The following is a 12,833-nucleotide window of genomic DNA, read 5'->3' as shown; positions in this document are numbered from 1 at the left end:
ATACCAAAAAATTTTTGTTTTCATGTAATTTTTTTTAGCGATATGAAGGTCACGTAGTATTTTCTAATACATCAATCGATGCAGCTGGACATTCGTTATAAAAAGGTACTAACCTATGTATGTCGAAAAGTTAGTAGTTCAGAAGATATTTCAATTTAAATAATTCTAAAACACCATTACTGTCGTACTAAGGCGTTATACGAGTAAATAAACGCTAATGGCTTAGTACACGACAGTAATGGTGTTTTAGAATTATTTAAATTGAAATATCTCCTGAAGTACTAACTTTTTGACATACATAGGTTAGTACTTTTTTTATAACGAATGTCCAGATATATGAAATATAAAATATATAAAAAATATATAAAAAAATGAAGGTGCCCTCATATCTCTAAAAAAATTACATAAAAACAAAAATTTTTTGGTATCGTATGTGCCCCATTTTACCATTCAACTTTGTCCATCAGACAGTTTACGTATCTTTAACAATAACAAAGATATTTGAGGTGGCAACGTTAGGTGACTCACCCTGTATATTAATAAAGTCAACGCAAAAATTTTGAAATAAACATTTGGTACTTAATGGGTTAAGTGGCCCTGACCACTGGAACAATTACCTGAATAAATTCTGAAATATTTGTCGGAGTCAGTATAGCACACAGAGATCGTTCCTGAAGGGTTCAAAGGACAAACTTTCGTGGTCTGGAAAAGCAGAAGCTGTTGAGCGCTAAGTTCGGCGAGCTAGGAGAGCGCAAGCTCGTGTTTGAATAGTCCAATGGACAAAGCCGGCGCGAAAGCGTCGACCAATGGTTGGGTGGGCGAGCGGGTCGGGAGGGTAGGCAGCGGGTCTGCTCGGTAGGCTCGGATACGATTCAGCGCGGACCTCGCAGTACCGCGGCAACCCTCAAGCTAAAAGCACCGTGCCCGTCTCGGTCTCGACAGTGACCCGCGCGTGATACGTGTCGTGAAACGTGAGAACCTCCTTCCCCTTTCGTTCTCGTTCGCTCGCGACCAAATTCGTGCTCGTCCCGTGCCACCTCCGTCTCTCTTTTTCTGTTTCTCTTATACTCTCTCTTTCTCTCTCTTTCTCTGTTTCTATCTCTATCTTTCTCTCTGTTTCTGTCACTCCTCTTTCGCGCGCGCCGGAAACTGGTGAATCTTCGTCGGCGAACACTCACTCGTCCAGCGAACGATCCATCGCGACTCGATCGCCGCGAGTTAAACCCGCCCCTGTGTGTGATATGTGAGTGTGTTCGGTTCTCGGCGTTTCGTCTCCACCGCCGCCGATTCGCAGAGACTGACTGAGAGCCAGCGAATAGGGACTTACGCAGCTCGAGGACGGTGAGAACTTTGACCCGAGAATGGTACCCCCTCGAGGGATCGATGGGGGATCCATCTCTCGAGGGACCTTTCACACTTTTGGTGTTTATGAAACTTAAGTAACCCACGCTGGGACACGAAATGACATTTAATTGATGTTCGAGGCTCAAAAGGATGAAAATTAACCTGTTAATTTATATATGCTCCAAACACCCTTGCAATTAACACATTATCTACCGTCTACCGGCAATTGGTCCTTTTCCAATTTTTTAGATCCTTCGACAGCAAACTTCAATCATAAACCACAAACTTACCGTCAAAAAAAGATTTCTAAGCTTCCATTTGGTACAACACAACAGTAGTTGAAGTGTTACACTGAACTTACCGAGAATAAATTTTTAATGATGACCAGCACAGATCTCTTCGCTGTCTGAAAAATCGCCAGGATGTATGTGTAAAGCTGTCCTTATCTCATTATGCGACCCTTTAATAAAGGGAAGAAATGGTACCTGCGGTTAATTGATTCATTTGAAACTTTGTTGGAGTATAATAACGTCAAGAGGGGTTGGTTAAGGTACTAGGTTAATAGAGGCAATTATAAACTGTTGCGCGAACTATAACAGAGTTATGAAATATGAATTTCTGTGGGAGTAGAAAATGTTTCTTGCATTTCAAACCGTGCGCGCACGGTGAATGCGTGTCTATTCGTATTTCTTGGTATTATTTTCAAAGCGGGTCAACAATGCACCAAACAATGATGTGTCTTCGCCAGCCAAGAACATCAGAAAGAAAGGTAAATAGAATGTTGGAACGTGATCCAAGGATGAATTCTTAGAATGCCTCGCGTGAGAGAGCTTCAACCCTTAAGTAGGCGCCGCGGCCAGAATTACACAATTAGGAGCATGGGAGCGGCAATGACTCAATGTTTATTTGTGAACTCACAAATAAATCCAAAATAAAAATCAGCGTACTTTAAAAACATTATATATTTTTACATTTACCCGAAAGTTATAGCTGACGATGGGGTTAAACTTGTTCCACCCTCGCTTTCGCCAAGCTTTTCACATAAATAGACGACGTCCTAAGGTCAACTTTCGCTTGCGAACAAAGTTGATGGGGGTGCAATGGTCGCGAGGGATGCAAGGGGTGCTATCGCGTTTTTTGTTTGCAATTCACGGAGGATTCGCAGGTTTTCTTGCGAGGTGATCGACCAGAAGTTCCCGCTCGTTGCGTAATGCCGAGAATAGTTGAAACACGGGGAACCGCAGCTGGCGGAGTTTTGAGGTTGCGCTGCCATGCCGCGGTAACGAGAGCCAACTCTGCCGCGTTCTTTTTTTCTTGAAATTTTCTTTTGCGGCGAACAAGCCGCGCTGCGAAGAATATTAGGAGGCAATAATGACGTGCACGGACTCATTCCATAGAATTTTAACCGGAACAGCCGCTGGGAAATGTAATACAGTCCCTGGGATGCTCCAAGAACACTCTTCCCTACATTTTGTTTGCTCTGGTTGGTCGAAATAGATTGGCGTACAACAAGTGTCTGTGCAACTTCGTATTCTTATTGGCAGTCACGGGGAAACTAGATTACAATAGAATTTCTTCTTGCTTTACAATATGTTTAAGAAGAGGATAAAGGAGAATGCAATTTTATGGGAGGTGTTCTCGTATTAAATCATTTATCAACCCCTCACTGAATATTTGCTCTTCCCTGGCGCTTATAAAATGTCACTCTTAAGAAATAGATGAATAGTGTAGTGACAAGGTTCGCAATTTTTCTTCAACTAAATTCGCTCTTGAATAATTAATTGTTATTATTCTTTATTTAATTCTTTAGATATTTCTTCCTAGATTACATGAAGAGATTGCTGAAAATTGCAATGATAATTACAGGATCTAAGATTTTCTGTAAATAATAAATGAATAATTAATTTATAATTTTCTTGGATTGTGTCGCACTCTCTACACAATTGGCATTTACCATTTTCTCGATATCCATGATAGAATCCGCAACCCACACCGCAATTTGGAAATTGCGATTGTGTCATGTGAGTCGAGCGGTGTCAAATAAATGTCCCGATCATTTCATTAGACTGTTACACAACAACGACGTTTCGCTATACAGCATGTAACAGACCTAGAGGGGTTCGTGTACAAACACATACAAAGGCCCTGTTAAGAGCATCGCGACGTTGAAATGAATACTATCGGGTGAAACACGAGCGAATGACGGAAGAGCACAGCTACGTGTGTGACGTTCTGCGGTTAATTTGCGGATTCGTTACCAAAGGCTTGTAATGTGAAACAATTATGAACCAATTGAACCGGTGTGCCACGTCGATAGACTAAACCGCCCGCGAATGCAATCATTCACCGAGTTTATTGTAGCTCTCGAACTTACGGAATACGAAAATGTACTCTGAACTTCCATTGTGGGGTCCCTCGCTGCCCGACTAACTTTCTAATCACACAAATCAAAACTTTTCTATATTTATCATGAATCAAATTTTAGCTTCGCATGCTTTAACGCGGTTACTCCCCCAGGAGGCACATCAAAATTTTAGACCCTAAGAAGGAGATACACTATTTAGAACGAGACATCCAAATTTTGTCTTTAAAGAGGCAAACATTATTTAAGCACATCCCTCACAATTTTTCTTCGAACAAATCTACATACTTCGTACTGTTTCAAAATCGTTTTTAAAAACGTAAGCCTGCTTAAAATGTACAGTCACCGTTGTCAAAAGACAATTTACGAACACGATTATTATTTCCTCGCAGGAAAAACATGAAAATAATGTCACGCATTGGCAAAAGTGTTGTTAAGAGATAAGCCGCCTAGTAATAATTGACGAAAAATGTTCGTCATCGGAGCTTCGGATTCGAGCTACCAGCATGTTTGTCGGATGGCGTGTTACCTCTTCAACAATATTTCTCCACCCACCTCGTCCGAGTGGACTTGTTTTCGCAACGGTCGGTGACTGGCCCAGTTTTTCTGTTTCCACAGTTCGTTAATGCGTCCGAATCGGGATCCAGGAGCGGAATTCACGGGTGCCGCTCGCCGATGGAGCATCGAGAGGGATTGATTGCTTGATATGATTAACGAGTTTTCGTGCCTGAGCGACAAGAGTGCACGCGAGCTTTAGAGAGTTGCACGGGGCCGGTTAAATCAGAAATTTGACAGCGGGAAGCTCCATTAATTGGACACATGTCTGGTCCACCACGACTGATTTTATTATTTGGAGAATGGACTTCTTGTTGTCAAAGTACTCGATATTATTACGTTTTAACCGTTAGCGGGGTACAGTTAGAGCTGCATAAAACACTGGTTTAAGAAACTGCAAAACGGAAAAATCGATTTTTTCTGGTCCAGAAGACTAGATCTACCAGCTGCGACCGGTTAGGCGGCTGAAAATAGGGAAACGTGTGGCACCACTATTTCCAGACGCGGCCCTCGGTATCGTCGTGCTCGATGTCCAAATGAAAATTACAGCCTGCTCTGCTCGGCCCGGTGCGCCGGTTTGTTTATTAGAATTTAGCGAAACGACTCGTCCACCAAAACATAGAATCTTCTAATTCGCCGGGGATAATCCGCGCGTTTGATGCCCACCGCGTAACGTTATTATTAACGCGACCCGATTCTCAACCAATTATTATCCGACGGAAATTAGAGACGCGACTCCCATTACGATCGCCACGTTTAATTATCGAAAATGTATTAATTAATTGTTGCAGCCGTGAACTCTTCCCCGCTCCATACCGTGCGTCGTTTTATCTGCAGGCCGCTCGCGCTCGGACCGACGACTTTAGTGTCCTTTATCCCGCGAATTAACGGCTCAGTATGGAATATCGCATTACCAGCGATATTAAAATCCGAATTATAGTGATGCTTTAGCCCCCCTCCCCCTACCCTCCCCCTGTTGATATTTGCAACGGTTGCATGTAAGCTTCGGTTAAGCGCGTAATCCTCTGGCCCGTTTACTGGAAATTCATTTCGTGTAAACTGTTGGTCTTCAAGAGAGCACTTTTTGACTGTGAACTTCGAATCACAATTAACTTCCACGATTCTGTTGCTTTTGTTAGGGTTGTGATCGAGGGGATTTAATCCGAATCGAAAGATCCGTTTATATATTTATTTGCAAATAAATGGACCGTGTTCTGCGTTGATGAAATTTTCATTTGGTTGCTTAATAATTGTAGTAGTAAAAACTAATACTTTTTGATCTTCACGGAAGGGGTTTTTTCAATCGATTTATGATTTGTGTTAAAAAATGATTGGAATAACAAGAATTTTGTGCGATCGGTACGATCATAGGTAATTTGTCGCTGTTCAATAGAGCGCGCTATTATTCTTGCATAATCGAGAGAATACTGGATCAGATTTTCGTATGACGTACTTCAACAATAGTTGTACAGTATAAGTGCACAAATTCCCAGAGTCAGCTAATAACTTAGTAATCAGTAGCTCTCGCACGTGCGAAGAAATCTTGCTAGATTGCTCGCAGCGATTCCGAGTGCGTTCGCTCGGCTCATTGGATATTTAGTATTGTTCGGGGCAGCGGTAATTTGTTAGGCCATTCTGCGGCGATTCAGAGAGAGAGCGAGAGCAACAGAGAAAGAGAGTTAGAGAGTCCGCCCTCGCAAACACTTCGGGAACACTCCGGAACACGTGTTCCCCGGCAAAACAGCCCCGGTAGAAGGGGTTGCTGGCGAAGACGGAGTTACGGTTCCGAGGGAAGTTAACGACTCGCTGGGGAAGAAGTTTCGGGTGCCTCCGTATACTTTTAAAACACGCCCCCGCCCACCGGAAGCGGTCGAAATCGGTCCGGTTCCTCGGTTCGCGTCGCGACCGAACTTTTGTAACGGATTCCAAGGGATGAAGCTTTCGAGGAATCCGATTGAAATTGAATATCCACAGAGATCGACAGAGACAGACCGAGGTAGGGGGTGCAGAGAGGAGGGACAGAGAGTGGTAGATAGAAGAGATAAGGGGCGGAGAGGGTGACAGATAGAAAGAGATAACGGGTGAAGAGAGTGAAAAATAGAAAGAGGTGGGGGTGTCGAGAGAAAGAGGGGTAGAGAGGGATAAGGGATGCAGAGAGTGATAGATAGAAAGAGATACGGGGTAGAGAGAATGGAAGATGGAAGACGTAGGGACGGAAAGAGCAGAAGATGGAAGTTGTAGCAACAGGCAGAAGAGAGAAGGAGATCTCCGTCTTCGCCGGCTGTTTCTCTCGCCTCTCTCGTTTCCGCTGCTCCGCCTCATCCTTCCGGCTTCGTCTCACTTTATTATTACCTCGGCTGCATAGGAACGCAAAGGGGCGAGTGGGTGGAGGGGCTGCTTATTCTACCCTTGTTGTAAATCCTGGCTCCGAGCACAATCTAACCGAAAAACTTTTTCGGGCTTTTTATTCAAACATTATTTAAAGCACCGTGCCGCGCGGGAAGTATCGTCGCGACTTCCGTGGAATCGCGAAACGTATTGAAACGTTCCTTCTCTTGAAACTTATGTATCTCCCTCTCTCTCCCCCTCTCTTCCGAGCATTCTGGGGTAGGATCGATGGGACTGGCTATCAGGAATCCTCTTTCAGATCGTTCGTACTGGGAGGATTATTCGTGCGATTAAAATACAGATTTATCGTTGCACCGTGGAATTTCGGGACTACGTTGCGCCTGCAAATTCTCGGACAATTGAAAAATGTAGACTGCACGAATATCTGCTGCAGTATCTTTTTGTTTTTAGCCTGCCGGAATTATTTTTAAAACGGCTCGAGAGTTTCGGGTAGATCAAGGCTCTTTAAATTTCTCTGCTCTGGGTAGAAATACGTATCTGCGTTGGACAGGAAGTCTTCTGCACATTCTCAGCATATTTCAGTGATCAATCTTAATATCTGGTCAAAAATGATATTTCTAGTTTCTGATGAAATTTCTATTTCTAGAATTCTAGAGTGTGTTCTGAAGCATCGTATTAATAGCGAGTCCCATTAATGGAGAAGCGATTAAGAAACCCGGAAAACTCTTCGAATTCCAAGTAGAGAATTTTAAGATTTCTCTAATAGACACTTCCTCCCAGGAACATGTTGCCATGATTTCGGTGGTCTATGTTCTTCCCACAACTTCCGGTCTTCTCGACACAATGCTTCTATCCTGATCTTAGAAAGAAGCTTGTGAATCACTGTTGATGAAACAAAATACTCGTGAAATATTGCTTCTACTACCGGGTGTAGTTCTGGATGGCGTCGATCGTTTTATGATCAACAGAACGGTGCCAGAATTTTTCGTTTTATTTCCACGGCAGGAACAGAAGCGTCGCTTAAATTCATGTAAAAATCTCGACGCGTTGTGTACCGAGGATCCCCCCCCCTCTCTCTCTCTCTCTCTCTCTGGTCGCTTTCGTTATTTACGTGCCAACAAGTAATCGCGGCTCGCGACAACTTGTTGCTTACTAGAAAATTCTGAAGTAGCCAGGACCCGGAAGAGAATCATCCCCCCGCCCTCTCCTCCGCGAACCATGAACCTCTCTCCGCCCCTCGCCGGATAATTGCGGGGCGGATCGCGTGCACGCGAGGCTTTTTCCAACCCCCGTTCAACCGATTAACAACCGGCCCGGGATTAGCTTTTAGCTTGTCGAACAAAAACGATTACCCGGGGAGAACCGAATAACACGTTCCGTCGAGGGGACCGTCGAAACGACCAACGACCCGCGATCTTTCTTTGGAGATGTTTCAACCCCTTCCTCCACATACTCTGTTTTAATATTCAACACATTATATCTGTAGTTTGTCAGGAAGAACGCCGCATGTCACATACTTTCACTTTCAAGATATTGCCGTTTAAAGTCTTCATCACTAATGCTTCGACACAGGAAATCGGTTGAATTGTATTATTTTTTGGAGTCTTTCGAATTTGTTTTCATGACTTTTTTTCTGGTAAATACGTAAATCCTATACTATAAAGCTCAATGAATGCGTAAACTCGAATTTTTTGAAATTGTGACATGCAGCGTTTTTCCTTGCAACCACAGATATCTGTTGGCGATTCTTTTATAATTTATCAGAGCTTGTGGTGTACGCGTAAGGATTTTTTACTGGATCATTCAACAACGATAGCAATTTTATATATTAGTCGTCCACAATTATAAATTAAAAAATGATACCTGGTAATTTTGCTATTAGGGATGCTAGTTAGAGTTCATCCGAAGAAAACAATGGACAATGGTAGTGCTGTAGTTCCCGATATACATATAATAGCTGGAGAGTTTGCTGATATTCCGCATCAGGGAAAATCGCGCGTCGCGGTTTCGCGCGAACAGCTCGGGGACAAATTGTGAGCAAACAGTGTGTGTGTGTGTGACGGATTCGAGGCGTGTTCCGGATTTTTCGGGCTGTTCCCTTGGACGCGTCTCTGTACTTAATGCACGCAAGTTAAGGACTGAAATTAGGTCAGCGGCGTTGAGAGACAAACGATCCCGACACGTAAGCGAAACTCGGCTGGCGTGCTGCGTTGTTCGCGCCGCGAGATATCCCGACGAGCTAGAGACAAGGTAATGAAACGCAATGAAACGTACGTAACAGGAGAGAGAAAGAGAGAGAGAGAGAGAGGAAAAATAGAAAAAAGACGGAGAGACGGGGAGAAAGGTGAGAGGGGCAGAGATAGAGGGTAGTTTTCAGTTAGGTGGCTCGCTGCCACGAGTTCGTAGCCGTGGAAACCTTTTCCACCGGTGACAGTAAACGAGATACGACTTTGCCGGTGAAATAACGTCCCCGTCCTTGGCTATTTTCGCGCGAAAATATTTCCCCGGTCTGCGAATAATGCAGCCACTCGGCCCGTGGATCTCCAGCACCCTCGGTGCTTCCCCCGAAACCATAAGACCCTGGATTGATACGGTTTTGATTCTTATGGCGCGATCGATGCCGAACTGCTCCTCGTTTCTGTTTGATTTCGATGGGACACGCTTTGATCTGGTTTATAGTTATCACTTTTTTAGTGGGGCTCGGCTTGGTTCCGATCTGCGTCGGGTCTCGATCTGTTTTGCATCGATTTCACATTTCTTCTTTTTTTATTGTGCCTAGAGATTGTAGCTTTTTTTTCATGATCTGTATAGGTTTTTGATTGGGCAAGTTTTTATTCGATCAGGTCTGTTAATATTAGCAGTTTGATTCCTCGCGTGCATATATAGTTACAGTGTGTACGTTTTTGCGCTGGTGGAATGCAGAGGATGCAGTTTATTAAAAAAATGTTGCAACATTTTTATTCCGCTCTAACCGCGAGGAAGTTTTTGCCGAAGATATGTTTCCCGCATTTTGGAATTTTATATTTTTACGCCGTGTATATTACGTGTGCGCATTGTTGATAAATAAAATAACGGCTCATGAATTTATCAAGGTCTGTGTTAGGTTTTTGGTGAATTTTTCCGCACACTGTGCGGCAGTTATAGTTGTGTTCGACGGTCGTTAGAGACTTCGATGAAATTATCGTCGATAATAAATAAATATCCTCTAGGGACTATCGAGAGTCTAATAAATCACGTTTACGCTATACCCGCGTAACAAAAGCGGCGTAAAATATTCTACAGTTTCGATAAAATTTTGTGTGGCACGCGTACACAATGGGTGGTCTAATATTTACTGACGGGACTGCATATCTATGATCAATGGATAATGCTCGGTTATTAATCGGAAATTACACCGTTGCGTCGAATGATCCTGTTTATGACGTGGCCCGGCTTTCTGAGTTACGCTACAGGGTGTCTCATAATGTGCGTGACCCAGTTCGGGGATCAACAAAGCGTTTGAAAATAATGAAGACAGTTATTATGCGCTATCGTAATTCTTCCGATAAGGCCACAACAAATACCGAGCTGCTGCATTGCAGAATTCAACACGAATTTCAACAAATTCCTATAACGCTTAAAAATATCGAAATCACAAATCAATAAACTATCGGACATCATAAAAAGACTGTAGAACCACTCCGACTGACTGTACAAATGGCTCCATAAATAATTTCATCGAGCGATAAACGACACAGAAATTCAAAATTCTGATAAATACAATCCCTGAATATTCACGATGTTATAAACATCTGTCTAGCAATCAAATATCAATCCGTAGTACGCAGAACTCGTTACATATCGCACTAAATCAATCTTTAAAGCGCGCCCCACACATTACGGTCCTCCCTGTACACGATTCCACGCCGAAGCATGATAAATACACGTGATAAATCAATACACCCGAAATAATTGAACCCATCGGAGGAACCGTAGGCAGAGCAGGAACCACACAGACCCGCTGAAAATTATAAAAACCGAATCCCCCTAAATGTATTTTTGGCGAGCGTACAATGTTATTCGTTCGATTTAATATCACGTGCGCGTCGCCGGGAAGGTGTATTTAATTTTCACCCAGCCCGCAGTTTCATTACCGTTTTCGTTCGGCCATTAATTCGATAATTCACATTCGTCGATCGGTTCCGATAACGGAAGAATCCATTCGAAATCCTGCGATACCAACGTAGCCTGTTCGCAAACGACTAGGAAATCGTACGTATAAAATTATCCAAAATTTCATTTTCTTCCGTTAATAATTTCGTGGCCCCTGATCTTTAATCCTTTGAATTATTTTGGCTTTCCGGGACGTGCATTAAGATTCTATTCAGGAGGATTGATTATGCGACACCTGCGTATTTGGGATCTCATTAATTATTGCTAATGTGCACCTACAAAATTCGCATACATATGTGGCTCGAGAGCCAATAGTTGATCATCTCGAGCTAGTGCGAGCGCCAAACTTAAGAATCCGGAGCAGGCAATGCTCGCTCGTCTCGCAAAGACGCCGAGTTATATTTTAGTTCGCCGGCGCGGCGGGGAAAGTAATTACCGAGTTCCCACTGATTTGGCGAGCCTCGGGGCCCGAGAAAACGCGAAACTTTCGAATGCACGCGGTTCGTTAACGAGTTGCGTTAATACGCGAGCCGCCCGCGCTCGGTTACTCGGGGATATTTGTATTTGTGGAGCGGATTAACACGCTGGCCAACTCGCACCGAACTTCGGCCGCTGTCGGCTGTCCGATAAAAAGATTCTCCGGTATTTTTGATCCTCCTGTCTGCTTCGAAATCGTCCCTTCATGTTTTTCTTTTCGTCTCTGTCGAGTAAAATCGCAAAGTTGTCCTTCCGACTGAAACATCACGGTTTTTCCCTTTGTCGGACATTTGGGGGCTTTGAATTTATTCGCTCGAGGCTTATGCACTGTCGTCTGAGCACGTACCAGAGCGATAGAGAGCCGAGAAAAATATAGTTGGTTTATCCAATCTTTTTTCAAAGCCATTTTACCTACGGAATTTAGATAAGGTTAATTGGTTATTTTTATTATAATATGAACGAAATTTCTCTAGCTTGTATTTATTAATGTAGTATAAGTTAGTATGAACTATTCTACATAGTTGTCGCCCAAGAATAAAGGTGTTTTCCTCGCTTAAATCAACCAATGCCACGTGCGAGGTACACGTACAACTTTGAGGTTACCCTGAACGTGCAATAGTTTACAAGATATTAATATATTCTGTGTTGTTATTTTAGGTAAGACCAACAAATATTGATGTAGGTTTACTTTAAATAAACCGTTTTTATTGTATTTTTTAAAATTTATTGAGAAAAACGCAAAGATGCACTTGCCCCGTAAATATTACTACACGGGGCAAGTGCGTACTATCACGGTGGGGTAAGTGCGTACTGTATAGGTAACTATAAAACTAAGCAATATATTTAATGCAATAAAAAGCATTTTGTAGCAGGCTTGTTAATCATTCTTTTCTTGCCCCGTAGCACTTGAAACAAGGTTCGAAGGCACTTTAAACTCTCAGAGACAGACTTGCCCCATTTTCGGGACAAGCGCGTCCTAGTTGACACTTTGTACAGTATCCTACCAAACTGATAATTTTCAAACAAAATTAGAATCCTGCATAACACTAATTGATCAGTAATAACTGTGGCAAGAGTTTGATACCAAGAACGTTAAGTTTTTACATACCAGACTGAAAATACATCAATTTAAACTAGGGCGGACTTACCCCACTCCACCTTATTGAATAATATTGTATAAATTTGGATATCTTTGTCAATCGACACAGCAACTTTGAATATCCTTGTAAAATTCTCGAACGAAGCACACGTACAGAATCAAAAATGGAAAAACTAATACTTTAATGTTTCGGGCCGTGGAATATTACGATTTCGATTTTCCATCCCCGATGAAGACAGATTGACAGAGTTTGACAGGGCACAATGGCCGCGCAGCGATACACATTTTTCAATTAATTAAACTCCATAGTACCTGACTGCAGCTTCGCGTTGTTGATCCACGGATTCGTTCCTCTCGAATAATGACCGTGGTAAATGTGATATGATATTTACAAGCCCCCGTTCTCCGTCCGTTGCGCGATCCCCATCATCAATGAAAAGTTTCGCGTTGCACGGTTTCATTTTGTTCGAAACGGATACCGCTGCAAAAGTGCTT

The 12,833-nt window shown here is 42.9% G+C and overlaps 1 protein-coding gene across 1 annotated transcript in view; it reads left to right on the top strand.

Moving 5' to 3' along the window:
* The first annotated feature begins 884 nt into the window (after nt 1–884).
* LOC143216291 (spondin-1) overlaps nt 885–12,833 on the top strand; it is a 192,555-nt gene continuing 180,606 nt past the window's right edge. Inside the window, exon 1 of the mRNA XM_076439205.1 lies at nt 885–1,341. The gene's annotated coding sequence lies outside the window, so the exon portion shown is untranslated. The remainder of the gene's footprint in view (nt 1,342–12,833) is intronic.

The sequence above is a fragment of the Lasioglossum baleicum genome, chromosome 15, assembly GCF_051020765.1.
Source record: "Lasioglossum baleicum chromosome 15, iyLasBale1, whole genome shotgun sequence".
Classification (NCBI taxonomy): domain Eukaryota; kingdom Metazoa; phylum Arthropoda; class Insecta; order Hymenoptera; family Halictidae; genus Lasioglossum; species Lasioglossum baleicum.
The sequence above is the reverse complement of the archived record's forward strand: the minus strand, read 5'-3'. Positions and strand labels throughout refer to the sequence as shown.